This window comes from Pseudonaja textilis, chromosome 1, assembly GCF_049901715.1.
Source record: "Pseudonaja textilis isolate UNSWEBS1 chromosome 1, rPseTex1.2, whole genome shotgun sequence".
NCBI lineage: Eukaryota > Metazoa > Chordata > Lepidosauria > Squamata > Elapidae > Pseudonaja > Pseudonaja textilis.
Window position 1 is genome coordinate 18,745,531 of NC_141990.1, and position 17,878 is coordinate 18,763,408.

General features: G+C 39.6%; 1 protein-coding gene across 3 annotated transcripts in view; it reads right to left on the reverse strand.

The window, feature by feature from the left end:
• SRRM3 (serine/arginine repetitive matrix 3) overlaps positions 1-16,681 on the reverse strand; it is a 191,172-nt gene extending 174,491 nt beyond the window's left edge. For 2 of the 3 annotated variants that reach the window (XM_087927100.1, XM_087927084.1), the window contains exon 1: positions 16,381-16,679. The gene's annotated coding sequence lies outside the window, so the exon portion shown is untranslated. Of the gene's footprint in view, positions 1-16,380 lie in introns of all 3 variants that reach the window. The other variant, XM_087927089.1, reaches the window with a different exon arrangement.
• Positions 16,682-17,878: the final 1,197 nt, after the last annotated feature.

The window sequence follows — 17,878 nt, forward strand, 5'->3', positions numbered from 1 at the left end:
TAAATCATCTCCCTGAAGGTTCTTCTCTTTTAGCACAGTTGGCTGGTAGCCCAACAGCTAAATCTTTTCTCAACATTCCTCACATTGCTAGTTCAAGATTTGCCAGAGGCTTACAATGAAAACATTTTCTCTTTTTCATCCATTCTGTATCCTCTGACCTGAGTTCCTCTCCTTCAAACTTTCTAGATTAACTGGATAATATCTCAAATATATTTCACAAGTGAAACAGGAGCAATGGAGTGAAATTGGTATTTTTGTTTCATAGCTCTATTTTCAGGGACCGAAAGAAGAGAAAGAAACATTCTAAGATGGAAGAAAATTCATGAAAAGTGACAAGAGTAAAATAAATAAAATAAAACCTAATCATGCATTGTCTCAGATGAAACATCTAATACACAAGCTATAAAATATTTTCAAATACGAAACATGATTGCATTTACCAATCAAATTTTACTAGGGAGGTTATACCATTATGCAGCAACTATTTCAAAAATACTTACTCAGTTGCATGCCCATATCCAAAAATCTACCAATTACTAAAGAGAATCATGTGTGACTTTTAAAATAAAGCAAAATATTAAATACTATTACATAGCAATGTTGGATAAAGTCAACATTTTAAATACTCTTCCAAACAGTACAAAAAAAAACACAGATATAGCAACTGTCCAATACTGGCTCCAATATGGAAGCATTTAACGTAAATGTAATTTCTTAGGAATAAGGGTTTTTAAAAGACATTTTCTGAAAGGTAAAAGGAACAGCATATAGACAACATGAATAGGCTGCCATCTATTATTGTCAACCAATTCCCAGAAGAGTTTTGCAAATGTTATTAAAATGTTTCCCTTTTAATTGTAAAGATATTATCGTAATGGAGGGAGGGAGAGAAGACATTAAGGCATGAAAAAGAGTGGAAGCATGGAACTCAGCAAACTTACCGATAATTGATTCGGTATTAAACCACTTTAGAATGCACATGTTCATCTTGGAAATGACAAGGCCACATTTAAATTGTAAGTGAAGAATCTGTATGGCTGTAACACTCATATAAAAAGAAAGGTGATTCTTATGCACAATTAGCTGTCAATGTGAATGAGGGGCAGTGCAGAGCAGGCCCCCCAAAAAACCCACCCTTATTCATTCTTGGAAAACTGATCAGAGGCCAGCAAAATCTGACTCTCCATTGAATCTGAACAAAATAATTGAAACTGGTTTAGAAAAGGGCTGTCTCTGGGTGGTGGGATTCCGAATTTTTTTTACTACCGGTTCTGTGGGCATGGCTTGGTGAGCGTGGTGTGGCGTAGTGTATGTGGCAGGGGAAGGATACTGCAAAATCCCCATTCCCTCCCCACCCCACTAACCTGCTTTCCAGCTCCGTTCTCCTGTGGAGGGCAACCAAAGAAGACCCAGACGACCAGCTGGGACTCGGGAGGCAGAGAATAGATGGGAGCAGGGCCAGTCAGAGGTGGGATTTGCCCGTTCTCTGAACTACTCAAAATTTCTGCTACCCGTTCCCCAGAACTGGTCAGAACCTGCTGAATGCCATCTCTGTTGCCATGGGACTGGAACATGCACTCCACTACATTTCCATATATTTGCCTCCTTGTAGGGCAAATTCAAAGCTGCAAAACAAGCTTTGTCATTGCTGAACAAGAAAGACAATTCTCTAAGAATGCTACAAGGGCAGGCAAGGGGCAGCAATCCTATTTTTCATTATGCAACCCTCTCTCCACCAATCTGCAGTTGTCTGGCTTGTCACACATCAATTTAATCCCTTCAGGAAGGAATTACCCCCATGGAGCTTTTCTAGTAATGATGTTACTATCACAATAAACAGGAATCCTGCCCTTGAGAAGCTGTTAGAGACTCCCACCCCCACCCCCCACTCCCCTGGGAATTGCATGGAGAATGTTAAGAAATCATTTGGCTCCAGCTGTAGTGCGTAGTGACTGAGTGATGAATTGTTTCCTCCGATCAATTTTTTAAATGTATAGAATAAAGCTCTAATCTCAGGTTTACACATTGGACTCTATTATAAGATGCTTCTGAATTTTTCTGAAGGCCAACAATGATAGTACCATAATGGGAATCTAGAGGGTAGGGGGAGAAGGGGAGTGATGAGACTTGCATGACAACATTGTGCTGTGTGACTTACCTACTTGCATTAACATTGATGAATGCGATGCAGAAAGAAAATGGTGAAATTCATGTGATTACGTCTTTGCTTGAAGGAACCAAACAATTTAGGCATTGTTGCTACAGATGCCACAAGCTACCACTCCAGAAAGATTGATTTTGTCAAATAAGAGCTACTAAGCCAAGACCGCAGTGCTTGGTTTGCACATGTCCCTGAGGAAAATACTACAGACACAGCAGATGCTTCTTTCTATGGCAACAAGGATGCCCATTGTAGATATTTGGTCAATGGCATGAGGATCAGGTTGAGCAGATTGGAGGACCATATAAACTAATGTGTTGTCTCCCAAAGATGGCCAACACATCACTGAATGACTCCGTGAAGTTTGCAAGCAGGACCCAATGGGGCTGGGTCAATTTCTTATCCCCAGGAAGTGAGGTTCCGTTTCATTCTGAGCAAGTAAGCCTATGAATTCCAGTAACCCAGCATCTTTCTAATATGATGGCTACATGTCCTTCATAACCCCCAATCAGTGTTGCTATTGTTATGCTACCTAGAAATTATGGGAAATGAAGTCTTCAATTCCCATGTTGAAGACAAGGCTGCCCTTTCTTTATCCTGTGAGAGTCTGCTTAATCCAGTTTTAAAACTACTGGTTTCATGAATGTCACAACTTTCCATAGCAAAATACATTTTTTAAAGTATTTGTGGTACAGAATGCACGTTTGTGGGAGGATGAGACTGTAGCTTTTATGCTAAGCATTTTGTCCATCACTTTGACTGGATGTTCCTGAAGTTCTTTCCAGGGATTGTGAAACCATTAGAATAGCTTCACTGGGACAGACCACACAGCTCATCTAAGTAGTGAAGCAATTTGATGGCTATCTCATTTATCCTGCGTGAAAAACATGTCAATTCCTGCTTGACCCAGTTCAACAGACACCAACTGTACACATTACAAAGATGAGCTCCTCCCTCAGTCAATTCAGGTCCCTTCATGTGTCAATGAAATTATTAGGTCAGTTGAGCTAACACCATCGACAGGGGATGAGGGTGTCATGCAACAACATAACACACACATACAAAAGAGCTGAGGCTTGCATTGTGACATTATGCCTATCGTCTTGTCTGTTTTCACTCTCTCATAGATACTGCTGCCAGCAACCCTATTTTCATCCCTTCTTGTGACCTTACAGTGATTAAAATGACCATAAAGATGTAATGTCTTGAGAGGCCCATTTGTGCAGGGACGCTCTAGGATTTAATCATTATTCTTGGAATGCTTAATTCAAATTTAGGTAAGGAATTTGCATTTACCACAGATATCACTACAACCTTCTAGATCAGTTCTTCCCAAACATTTTCCTTCATTACCCCCAAATTCAAGGATTGGTCATATCTCTCTTCCTTTTGCATCATTATAACTTTGGTTGTAACCCAAGGACTATTATAAAAACAATATCATTGCATTATATTTGTCATTTCAGCCAATTTCAATTGATAATTTCACTGATTTTTGTTTTAATAGGAATACTATGGAAGATTGCTGAATATATTTTTGTACATATGGCAATCTTTAAATCAATTCAAATGCCCCTATTGTAAAAAAAAAAGTATCATTACCACTTTTATCCAATTGTAGGTAATTTACTCAGATTTGGAAGCATTGCTCTAGATGAATTAGCTAGACCAATGAACTGGTCTAGGATATGTTTCCCAGGACATGTAACCCCCTTATCATCTGGTTAAGCATGTTGTGCAAATAAGACCACTGGCTGATGGCCATTTAACTGATGAGATTTGAGTCTCACAGCATGTGGAAGACCAAAGATACAGGTACCAATTGGATGGTACTCACACAACATGCTTAACCAGTTAAAGAATTATCCATTTTCTGGATTCATACAATCCAATAAAGTAAACCAATAGGTTAGTTTAGTATAACTTGTTAAATTACCAAATATGATTAACAGTAATCAAGCTTAGCATGTTATGTCAATTTTGCCTCTGCTACTGCCCTACATTGAGCTCCATGGTTTTCCCAAAACAGTAGCTACCATAATGTGCAGCAAGCATTCTCCTTGTGCAAAATTAATAGGCAAGGAGATTCCATTAAGGGTGACATATAAAAAAAATAGCATGCGTAATAGTAGTGGTTGGATTGGTAACTTAAATTCTAGTCCAAATTCTAGCACTGCCTACCTTAAGAAAAGTGGACCTATATACGAGCATGTTGCCTCGATCTCATTCCTGGTAGAAAGACAAACTATGAATCTAATTAACCAGTACAGGGTGGAACTTTAAGGTAGTACCTATGAAGATCTCAGTGTTTTTTAATGAGTTTCTATTTCATGTGTTTGCTTAGCATCCTCCAAATGGAATCAAAGAGATGAAAGTATATTCAGAGGAATGTACTAGCAAAAAAGCTTCTAAAAGATTCATACTACCCTTTACAATTGTCTCTGCTGTGCTCCTGAAGTAAAAATCTAGACGAGTGTTTCTCAATTTTGGCAGCTTTAAGATGTCTGGACTTCAACTCCCAGAATTCCACAGCTAGCTAGAGTTGAAAAACACTGCGCAGACAATGCAGGACAGCAACAAGATTTATTCTTTATAATATTTAATCAGACCCAAATTAATCTCTAATCAGGGGATCAGGATCAATCATAAAAACTGCATGTTATAACCCTAAAGTCTAACTCGTGAATTCCTTGCCCCATATTCAAAATTATATTCAGGAATTTAGATGGGAAATTAGCTGGGGATGACATTTTTAAGCATGTCAAAGACTGCCTTTGCATAACAGATATAATCAGGTGATTCAAAATCTAGCGGTAGCTGCATTTGCACAATGCAGTATATAAAATCTGGTTTGTTTTAACTTTTGTGAGGATGTATAAGTATGTGAGAAAGAACAAGATACTGAATGAGGGGTTTTCTACATATGGCAATCTTTTATATGTAAGATTGTAATTTTCTTCAACCAGCCATCACTGTGGTAATTTTCATGTAATTACCATCTGCCTCTACATCCCCTTCCGATTAATGTACTTTTTCCTTCATTTTTCTGAACCTTTTTCAATGGATCTGTGACAGATTGGTATGTTCGTATACGATGGCATGAATTTGTGCCTCAAGTGAGAACTCAGTTTTGTTTTATTTGTTTTTCTAACCAGCCATGGTATTCCTGAGGGTCTTTTCCAACAGCAAAAGTTTAAAAGTATTTGTATTTTTTTAACTTCTATCTTCTTCGAAGTCTGACTTTTGCAACCTCAGAGTTATAGGAAAAAACATGACTTGAACAATTCTAATTATTGAAGATAATTAACAGCATTGGAAAATTTTTTTCCTACTCTGAATATCTTTGCTATTTAACCAATTGCTAATCTGTGATGTATTTCTTGGCTGCTGGTTCCTTCACTTTTGATAGTTGATCCTAAAAGACGGACACTATCTTTTAATGTCTTCATTTTTAATTGTGAGTGCAATAGCTGTTATTCTTAGTTTGATTTTCTGTATATTTAATAATAGTTTCAATATTCTTATCGCTGTGCCCTTTATATTTCCATTAGTTGAATTTGAAGATCATTTGCAATTTCAGGCATCAGAGTAGAGTTACTAGCACAAGGACAGGTTCCTAAGATTCTGTTCCTCCAATTTTAAAACCCATGCCCATTTTCTTTGAATGCATCTTCTTTCAATCTATATTCACATATGAGTAAAATAAATAAGGAAAGACCATATAGCCTTGACTCATATACTTGCCAACCTGGAGTTAATCAGTTTTATCATGTTCCTGAAACTATGGTTTTCTGACTTATGTATTGGTTTTGCATAAGGACAATGAGAGAGTCCCGTTCACCTAAGGACATTCCATAATTTGACATGGTTGACCTAATCAAAGATCTTCCTTCTTTCTTCCTTCCTTCCTTCCTTCCTTCCTTCCTTCCTTCCTTCCTTCCTTCCTTCCTTCCTCCCTCCCTCCCTCCCTCCCTCCCTCCCTCCCTTTACGCTGTCCATCTTCCCATTAGGTGACTTTGGGCAGCTCACAGATTATAGCACATTCTGTCTGCTTTCTGGTATTGTTTGACTTTCTCAATGAGTCAACATGCATCATAATAATGTTTTGCATTCCTTCCTTGGCCCTTTTTAAGACCTTTTTGAACATCTGGCATTTCACTTTCCATGTCTTTTAATCTGCATTGGATTATCCTAAGCATTAGTTTGCTAGTGTGTAAAATTAATGATACCGGGCAATAGTTACAAACTCTACAGTATTAGGTATCCTTTCTTTATCATCGGGATACAGGCTGAGTTTTTCCAGTCTGTTGCCCACATCGTTCTCCAGATTTGCTGGTATAATTTAGTTCAGAACCTTTACAGATTTTTCCTCTGTTACTTGACATATTTCTGCATCAATGCCTTCCAGTATGGTAATGGCTACAGTACTGATCTAACTTCATTTTCTAAAATTAGCAGTTCTTGTAAATAGAAATCATTTCTAAAATCGCGTAATCTAGGAGTGTAAGGTTGTTCACAATAAAGAAACAAGGGAAATGTTGTACAGTAGTCTTTAACCCCTGTTAGAATATAGCAAAATAGCACTACAGTTGCTAATCATTCAATAATACAAGTAAATGTATATATGAAGGATTGTGCAATGCTTCAGACTTAATTCCAAAAAGACAGTTCGGAGCATGTGAGAACCCAGCATCTGTCTGTAACTCTTTAAAGCAAGGGTGGGGGGCTACGGACCCTTTAGGACCTGTGGACTTCAACTCCCAGAATTCCTGAGCCAGTATGGAATTCTGGGAATTGAAATCCACGGGTCATAAAGGGGCCATAGTTTCCCATCCCTGCAAATTAACTTGTAAAATACAGGCTAAAATACAGTCTGTAAAATACAGGCTGAAATGAACAAGGACACATATTCAATTTTGGAGCTGCTAAGATTGTTGGGCGAGCAGGCACAAAAACAGCCAGGGAGGTGATTAAAGCCTAGGAAATAGGTCCCTCATCAGTCAAGAGGAGTGCTGATTTACCACCAGTCTATCAAGTACTTAGAAGATGAGGGCCAGGGAGCACAAGCAAATGATAGCCAATAACTTAAAAACCAGGCATCAACACACCCCAATCAGCATCTAATAAGGCCACATACAACAGGCTCTATAAATACCACACAGAGTACAGCACACACTCTGCTAGAGAGAAGTTCCCTTAAGATGGGCTTCAGGACAAGTCCGAAAGCTTGGAAGACAAAACCTCTGGTCCCAATGATCCCGATTGGATCCTGCAACATTATCCTGGGACACGTATATTTGCCTTCATTCGTAAAATTCTTAAATCTGTGGGGCATGTGAAAGATACAACACTATACAGCTCTAACCACAACGATTCCTAAATTACCCCCTGTTGGTGGAACATTGTTCCATTTCATTAGAAGCTTTTTCATACGTATCTTTTATTGATTGCCTTTATATAAAGCAGTGCAGCCATTCTTAGACAGAGAGGATTATGTAACTTGGCTGGCTACCTGTCCAGAAAATGGGGACATTAAGGAAAGCAGGCAGAAAGAGCAAGACAAGCCATTATATTCTAAAACATGGTATGTGAACAGTCACATATCCAAACGTTACCCAACTCATTTAGCTTGTCACAATGACATGACCTCTTGCAGCATATCCCCAGCCTGGGAAACTGCCAAAAACTTCACATATATTCAGAGACAGGGGACAAAAAAAAGCCCCTGACAAAATGCTGAAATGTGAAAACCGAGACAGAGGGTGAAGACCTTTCTTGCTTAAGCATCAGCTAGGTGACAACGCACCATTTTAATGATGGTTCCAGAAGCCATCAAAGCAACGGGATGCTACAACCGGCTTCTTTTCTGCATCAAGCAATGGATTGAAAACGTATTAGATCAGCGAGAACGTAATCCACCTTGATCTCTATTACAAGTTCAGAACTAGCAGCTTCCATGGGAAAGAAGGACAAGAGGATGAGAACGATGAAAAGCAGCAGCATGCCATGAGCCTCACGTATTTTGTACCTGCAACAGCAAGTGAAACAGAGCTGCCAGGGCACCAGCAAAATGTGGTTTCCTTCATTTCAACACTCATGGCAGAACCTCTAATCTACACGGTTGCCTGCAGCCATGAAAACCTTGTTTCCAGCCCTATGAAGTTGTTAGTGGACTATTATTTTTAATGTGACCGAAAGGGGAAATGATTAAATACACAGCTGGAGACCATCAGATTAATTATATTTAACTTTAAATGAACAGGTAGATGAAATCCCCCCTGACACACATGCCCCTTGTAGTTCAGAGTATGCTCTCCCTGGGTACAGGTTGCACACCATTAATCTAGATTGGGATTTCTCTGTCTCAGCAAGTCCAAGGAGGAGCTGATGAGATTGTGAAAAGGAGAGAGAGAGAGAGGGGAAATTTCAAGAACAAAATGCAACGTACGAAGAGTTCTGTGGACAATGGGAAAAACAAGGATGGTTTTTCAAGGATTAAAAGGCATGGCAAGGTATAGCAAATGATGTTGATCTAAAGTAGATTTAGCTATTTATTTGTTTGTTTATGTATTTATTTAGTATTTATTTATTATTAAATTTATTTGCCACCCATCTCGCCACAAAGTGACTCTTGGCAGCTTACAAGGTTAAAAGCAATAAAACTATACAAATATATATACATACATATATGTATACATACACACACACACACACACACACACACACACACACACATACGCGACATGGTAACTCGATGGCTAAGATGCTGAGCTTGTTGTTTAGAAAGGCCAGTAGTTCAGTGGTTCGAATCCCTAGGGCTGTGTAATGGAGTGAACTCCCATTACTTGTCCCAGCTTCTGCCAACCCAGCAGTTTGAAAGCATGTAAAAATGCAGGTAGAAAAGTAGGAACCACTTTGGTGGGAAGGTAACAGCGTTTCATGCACCTTCGGCATTTAATCATACCAACCACATGATCACGGAGATGTCTTCGGACAGCGCTGGCTCTTCGGCTTTGTAACAGAGATGAGCCAGAAATGACAAGCATGTATGTGCCAGGGGAACTTTTATCTATCTATCTATCTATCTATCTATCTATCTATCTATCTATCTATCTATCTATCTATCTACCTACCTACCTACCTACCTACCTACCTACCTATCTGGAACTTTGGTTATTCGGGTTTTCTTCCGCGTAAGATTGGAAGTATCTATGGGGGAGAAAACCCGAATAACCAAAGATCCACATACTAATACCCGCGAGAACCTCAGAAAACAAATATATATTTATATTTATATTTATATATATATACACATACATACATACACATACACATACATACACACACACATACATATTTATGTGTGTGTGTGTATACATAAACATAAATACATATATGCAAATACTGTACATACATGCATATACATATACATACATAACATACACACAAATACTCTATATTTATATATACAGGTAGTCCTTGATATATAACAATTGAACCCAAAACTTCTTTTACTAACTGAGACATTTGTTAAGTGAGTCTTGCCCCATTTTACAATCTTTCTTGCCACAGTTGTTAAGTGAATCACTACAGTTGTTATATTAGAAACCTGGTTCTTAAGTGAATTTGGCTTCCCCATTGACTCTTCTTGCTTAATAAGCTGATCACATGACCCTGGGATACTGCAACCGTCATAAATATGGGTCAGTTGTCCAGCATCCAAATTCTGATTGCATGACCACAGGGATGCTGCAATAGTCATAAGTGTGAAAAATAGTCATAAGTCACTTTATTTAGGGCTGTTATATTATAAAATTATAATTAAAATTATAAATTATGATAAAAAGATGAGGAGGGAGCTATATTTCTTTTCCTTTGTTTATCTCATACCAGAGGTGGTATTCAGCAGGTTCTGACCAGTTCTGGAGAATTGGTAGCAGAAATTTTGAGTAGTTTGGAGAACCAGCAAATGCCACCTCTGACTGGGCCCACCCCTGTCTATTCTCTGCCTCCCAAGTCCCAGCTGATTGGTCTTCTTTTGTTGCCCTAAACAGGAGAACGGAGCGGGAAAGCAGGTTAGTGGGGTGGGGAAGGAATGGGGATTTTACAGTATCTTTCCCCTGCCAAGCCCACCAAGCCCACCACTCACACAACCAGTAGTAAAAAAATTGAATTCCACCATTGCCTCAGACCTTATTTTCTTTGATTTAGTGTTTCTTTTCTGCACATTGTACAATGTAGCTTACCCTCAAACGGAATATGCATGGACACAATTCGCAATTTTTTTTAACCAACTACAGAATGGCTATTGAAAAGTAAACAGACTGTAAAAAAAAAGAAACAGGAGCCTCATCACTATAAGGGGACTGAAAAAGCACAACCCGGTTCTAAACCACAAATCTCTTTAGAAGGGTCAGGTTAAATGTATACAAGCAACCCAACCCATCCACACAAATGCTGGACCCAAGCTGTGGGGGATGAGAACAAAGGCAGGCAAAGATCAACTGGGAAAAGAACATTTCACAGACCCTCTTAATGGTAATGTCTTCCTTAAGCCAATAGAAAGATCACAAAAGAGCGGACCAAGTTTATTGAAGTGTGCTCGTATAACTGCAATGTCTTTAATGGACCTGATTATAACTGTTGGTAATCCTATGAAAACCTCTTATACAGGATCCAAAATTAAACTGTCCATCATGCCAATTAGGGCTCCTTCTAAATTGCTGCCTTCTGCCCATTATCGTATATCATTTAAAAAAAAATTCTAGCAAGTTATTCATTCCACTTCTCATTCCTTATAGTGGATTTAACTTAAATGAGAAAAGTGTGTCATTTGTGATAATCATCATCAAGAAAACAAGTCTTCTCTGCATTGTCCCATCCCTTCTCCCCCAACACACACACACGCACACACACACACACACACACACACACAGTTACTGTTGGTGTCTCCAGCAATGTTACAATGTTAGAATTCCCAATTTACCGCTAAAAAGCTGCAGTTTAAGCCCCAGGTCACCATGATCTGCCTTGCTTGGTCTCCCACTTCTTATTATCTCTACGTTTTACTATAGAGGATCACTTTGGTTTTTAGTTTATTTCAGAACCCTTGTAGATCCCACCACTACCACCATAAGTTGTTTTTGACTAAAAACAACTAATCCCTACAAGATTTTCAGAAGTGGTTGGCCATTGACTTCTTTCTAGGACTGAGAAGGAGTGATTGGCCCAAAGTGACCCACTGACTCTTGCCAACCAAAATGTTCTACTGTTCATGATTGATCAGCAAATAGAATCTTTGCTCAAATCACAATGTCTTATACCCCAAAGACACAAAAATGCAAGGATTTCTTTATCCATAAAAGAAAACAACAATTAAACAATCAAGATTTTGCTATCTTTGAAGGATGCCAAAATCTAAGCAGACCCGTCCATAGCGTGGGAGGGAGGAGGAGGAAGAGGAAGTGGAAGAGGAAGAGGAAGAGGAAGAAGACTAAAATATGTCATCTAAGGGTCCTTTTTACTTAATGGTGATTCACCCAGGGCCATCTGTAACATGTGTGTGTATTTACATGTATGTCAAACCCTGCAAAAAAAATGGCATCATGCTCGAAGCCCTTCCTTTTTGTATGTGCAAAGCATGTATAAAAGGGACAGGCCTTCCCATTGCAATGTCCTGCCTATCATCTGGCAGATTTGACATGCATATAGATGCCTTGATTGTCTCCCTTCCAAACTCTCCAGAAGCCTAATTCTCATTCTTCAATTAGCAAGAATAGAGCCAATTCTGGATGTTAGGGTTGGAGGAGAAGGAAGAGTTGCTTTGTTTTTTGAAAATCCCAGTTCCTACAAGCGATATACTTTTTATTTTTAGCCTAGTTCTTCCCCATGTAGCTAGGAATATATTATTGTCATTCTTGTTGCCATCTATTTATCAGCTGTCTCTTAAAACAAGTTCTTTAGGCAAGGTAAAACAAAACAAATTAGTTTTGTATAATTAAATACCAAATTAAGATCCTAAACAACCCTAAAACTAGCACAAGGATGATTAAATTCTGGCGAGTGCTTTGAAACGTAACAAGAACTAAAACATCTCAGAACTAAAAATAGTGCAAATGTCATCAGCAACAAAGTCTTTGTAAGTCAAAACTGTGTTCGCTCATAGTTAATCAGTTCAGCTAAAGACCCAATGCCTGCATTTCTGCAATAGGATAAACTTGGTTCAATTAAACTTTGGCTTCTTTTGGGCAGGCAAATAATGTTTGGTTTCAGTGTGTTTGGTGAAGTTTATGAGTCTATGTATTATTGAAACTCAGAAAATGGGTCAATTCAGTGACCAAGTTAAGTGTGTGGATGCAAGTGCTAAATTATACATTAGATCTTTAAACCTCCCCATTAATCTTTCAAAAGGAGGTGGCTCTTAAAGGTCCAAGAGGTTGTGTTTTTTTTTTTTCTTAAAGGGCTTGTCTGTCAGTGAAAAGAGAAAATGTGGGTGCCAGACAAACAGACCAAAAGAAAGCTGTCCCCAGACAAGAAGCCCGTGTTTTGCCTCAGTTGCCTCCAGTGACAAGGAAATGGACAGTCATTAACCTTCTCAGCAGTGACATTCAGTAATTTGTCTAATTAGATTTTTAAAAGGATGAGGGCAGCAACAGCAAAGCAGGCATGGAGGGGCTGAGGCTGAGGCTTCACAAATTGTGAGCAAGAAACATCACAGGAAATCTAGAACTTGTTAAGAAAACACTATCTTGGTGGGAAGGTACTGTGAATGAGAGCTTCCTTCCAGCTGATGCCAACCCAACCTGACTGTTATAATGAGAGTTGTAGACCAATGCATCTAGAAGCTGCCAGCAAGGAGAAGGCTATATCTATGGGTTAATTTTATAATGGTACAATGGACCAAGGGACACCCAATTTCAAATTATCCCTTCAAGCTCCACAAAACTCATTGACCTGCTCTCTCAACCTACTTGAAGATAAATTGGCAAAACCCATGCAGATCAGTTTAAGACAAAGGGGGAGAACATGAAATACCACCATGATTTTAATCACTGTCATACGGATCATCAACAACTGTTCAACACATCCTCACTGTGAACTGAAAACAGAGCCAAGAACTCTATCATCAAACTGCTTGTGGCCAAAAATATAATATAATGTAATGTAATAGGAACAGGTGAGGGAGCCACATTGTATCCTGCAAAGGAAACAAAGATATAACACTCACCTGCTTCAAGAGGCTAAACGGTACATAAGATTTCCTTCTCGATAATTGCATTCAGACAACATGCTTAACCAAGTAGAGACCAAGTATCAGGATATGTTTTGCTAGCATTTTATGGCTCAGTGTGCTCTGCGAACTCACACCCTTTGATTAGTTTATGGTGCAATGTATTATACTGCTCTGCAGAATACAATACAATGTTTTGTACGAAGTAGACACATTCAGCAGCCATCACATTAAATTATTTCTGTGCACTCAGCGCAATCAATCTCTCCCCATACTTCCTCATCTGTAAAATGGGTGTGCCTCTGGCTTCCCTTTCAAGGATTTTCTTGCATGTTAAAATGTTACAGAAGTTCAAAGCAGCTGCCACAGTGGCCACAATGAAAAATTCTTTGCAAAAATGTGACTACTATTGGCTCAGCCTGAATTATAGAGGACTGCAAGACCTAGTGTGGCTGGAGGAATATATAATATTCCTTCTCTGACATAATGTATACATCATTAAAAAAAAATGCAACACAGTTATACAATGAACCAGGAAGTTTCTGGTTCAAATCCTGTCTTTGCCAGTACCCTTTTTTAAAAAGCTAATGTCTCTCTGCCCCCACCTGATAGTTGCTACCAGGATGCAATTTATCAGGACATGAAACAATTGCCCAGCTGGGAAAAGGGCCCACAGCTCAGTGACACATCCTATATTTTATGCATGCCCAGTACAACTACAGAAGGAAGTCTTGCAAGCCAATGATTCTTCCCATTATATCACCCTGGGAGCTCAAGGTGGCAGAATTGGAGATTTTCTAGTTTATATTCCTATAAGTTAACCACCATAGGCTATGAGAGGGAAACTCAGTCACTCCATGAGTGGAAAGAACTCAAATCCAGATCTCCTTCCCTGGTTCCATTTTTTTTAAATACTGATCTTATCTGGTGTTCTCTAGATAGTTAAGATTATAATGGCCACAAACCAGCTGTTCTGCCAGTTGTTATCTAAGTTAGAAATGATGCAAATGGTAATCTTACATAACCTGATTGAGGAAAGGTAGAATAGGACCATCCTGGAGATGGGCAAACAGTCTATCTCCTGATGCAGCTTGATATTTTCAACTATCCAAGCAATGAGGTCACCCAGAGGGGGTGATATTCATGTACTTTTTTTATTTGCTGTCCCCAGCATTTAAAAATCTTGGTTGGCTTAGCATAAGACATTTAACCAGGTAATTTAAAAATCTAATAGCTGTATATGCATACCATGTAAAGGGTGGATTTGATTTGTTTGCCTCAGTGGTTCAGTGGGTTATTGGATTATGGTTTAATATATTGAGAGAACCCAAACGGATGAGGCTGGTTACTAGGTGAAGTATATAACACATGCCCCACCCATGTTCATCTATGTTAAATCCTAAGCAGGTGGAAACTCACATGCAATGTCTATGTTCACGTGGCATGCTTACTCATATCCCGATTTAACGTTATGGCCAAACAACAAGTATGTGAAATCAATAACTGAATTCCCACTATATGATGAAGTACCACCTATACCATTTTAATCTAGTATGTTCCACAGATTCAACCTTAGCTCTTATGCTGCTGAGCCCAAAGGATCTCCTTAACTTAGCTTACGTCATTTACAGACTACTATTTCTGTATATAAGCAGATCGGTCTGTTCACATACTTATGCAAAGTCTTATACACTGATTGGCTGAACTGTCTGCACAATTCATGCTTTCTTTTCACCTTTGCCTGGTCTTAGATGTTCCTGTTAAGCCTTTTCTTGCAACCCATACAGAAAACTTCCGTTGTACCGTGCAACTTTCTGTATGTGCCAAAATGTGCCCTCTGCAAATACAGAGGATTCCCTTTAGGGCACTCCCCACAACATTCAGAGCAGAATGAAGGAATATGCTTAATCTCTAGGCAACATCCCTTACCAAATTGCAACTTCAAATCTCTTGGGAATGTTTCCAAATTATCCTTGGTGAATTATTCCAAAAAGCTACTTAATACCCTAAGGTGGACTAAGGTTCTTATCTTTCCTCTCTCCTCTGTTGTCTTTGCAGAAATGTGATCCACCTTATAACCCAGTGGAGAAAAAAACTCTTGGGAAACATCCAAGTCATCTTCTCTTAAGAAAAGGTTGGAACAAACCTCTCTTCCCACTCTAAAACAAAAAAACCCACCACTTTCATTTGTTTTGCTCCTGGACTTGCGTGACCAAATGAAGACAGTGGATCTTTAGGAAAATAACATGGAATGATGTAAAATTCCAGAGATGTTCCCCTCTAGATGAACATTAATTTCCAAAGCATATAACTATATCCTATTTCTCCCCCCCCCCTTACACACACACACACACACACTCAAAGGAAGACCTAGGTATACTTCCTAATCTCACTTCCCCATCCAAAAGAGAGCTGTCAAATTACTGTAAGTCAACATCCCCCTCCTCTCAGGGACCAATGCCTTGCTTTTAATTTGTCCACCAGAGAAGGAGTGCATTCTTTGACATCGAGCCAAGTCTCAAGACCTTCCCCATGAAGCCCTTTGGGTTATTGGCTTCTTCCTTTCTTAAACAAAACAAATCACATTGAGAGAATCTTAGAGTCTCTCATCTGCCTCCTTCTCCCAAGAGGCATAACCACTATCCACCTTCTGCTCTCTCCCCCACACCCACCCACTTCCCCACTCACAAGGCTCCCGTTCTTTCCACTGATCTTTGCAAAGAGAGAATACCTAGCACAATCAAACAGACACAACAGATGGGACTGCAGCCAAAAAGCCTCTTGCTAAGCTTCCCTGCACCCCACCCCCCCACCCCACATCCTCCTCCACCACTGCCGCTTCTCCCTTAGGCAATCGCAGCGCTTCGAGGTCTGCTGTGACCCTCGGGCACCAGTTCTCTCCCCACAGCCCCCACTTTCCTCCCCCTCGGCCCAAGGCGAGCAAGCTTGTCCCCTTCCACCCACCCACCCCCTTCCTGTCTTATCGTACCTTGCTGGGGAATTCTGCGCCCTTGTGATCTTGTGTCCGTGCCAGTCACTGCAGCTGGGTTTGGCCTCGCCTCTCTCCTGCCAGCCTCTTCTCCCTACTGGATTCCCCGGGATTTCAGCTTTCTCTGCTTTTCTGCTTTTCCTCGGATTCTCGCCCCAGCTCCGGCTCCGTCCCCGGCTTCTTCGCCGGCCAATCTTGTTTCTCGACAATCGCCCTGCCGTTCTCTTTCGGAGCATCCCCCAGTGAACGGCTCCTGAAGTGCTGGACAGCTCAGGACCATAGAGTCAGCCGTGGCGTGGTGCAAGACCGTCACCTGACTCCCAGCTTTCACCTTCCACAGAGCCCCCTAAAGACGAGAAGAGAAGAAAGCAGGCAAGAAGCTGAAAAGAGAAGATAAAGATAAAAACTGTTATACGGTAATCCAGTTTTATGGTGCGCGTGCCTGTGTGTGTGTGTGTGTGTGTGTGTGTGTGTGTGTGTGTGTGTGTGTGTGTGTGTGTGTGTGTGTGAGAGAGAGAGAGAGAGAGATGCAAACGGAATAATATATTTTCGATAACAAAACGAACTGACTTCCAGCTCTATTCTGATTAACGGATTCACTGTCTTTTTCAGTAGTTCTGGCATAAATAACATGTCAGTATGAGAATGGCATTAAAACGTATAGTGTGAAGTGCTTCTAGCAGGATAACATTCTGTAGAGATTCACAGTCATCCAGGTCATGGTTGTCCCAAAGGTGCTTTTTCAAGAGGCAACTGGACTTTCTTGTCTTTTTCTTTGAAGACGTTTTGCTTCTCATCCAAGACGCTTCTTCAGCTCCTGACTGGATGGTGGGGAATGGGAGGATCTGCAAGGAATATAAATCCTGCCATCCTGAAAAAGCACCTTTGGGACTTGAACCATATGCAAAACTCTGGTTGGCCACTTGAGGGAAGGAAATAATCAAACTGTTCTGTATCCCTTTGCTGGCATACCTAGTGATTGTCTGAATTTTGCAGCTCTGATCTATTAAACGAAATTTAAGGAATCAGACAGGCAGCTGAGCTCTCTTCTCAGAATTGCTTTCCATCATTTCCCCCCATTCTCTATAAAATATTCCATTTTATCTATTAAATTATTTATTTATGACATTTCTCTGACTGCCTGAAACCAACCAGACAGTAGGCAGCTTACAGAATATTAAAACAAGAATGCAGAGTCAGAATGAGATAAATTTCAATCAATAAATATTATAAATAAAAATAATAATAGCTGTTTCCTGAGGACATGAAATTTCCCAAGAACTGATTTTTTTTTAATTTTCTCTTATTTATTATATTTATTCATTTGCACTAAACAAAAAAATGGATTTTTCCTGAGCAAGTTATAATTTTCATATGATTCACTGATGGATGCTTCTGTTTTGACAATATAAGGTTAGCCTTCAGCCAAAGAACAATGGCAATTATAGTTGAAAGTTGAATTCACCTTGAGTAGTATTGAGTATTGATAGTGTTGTAT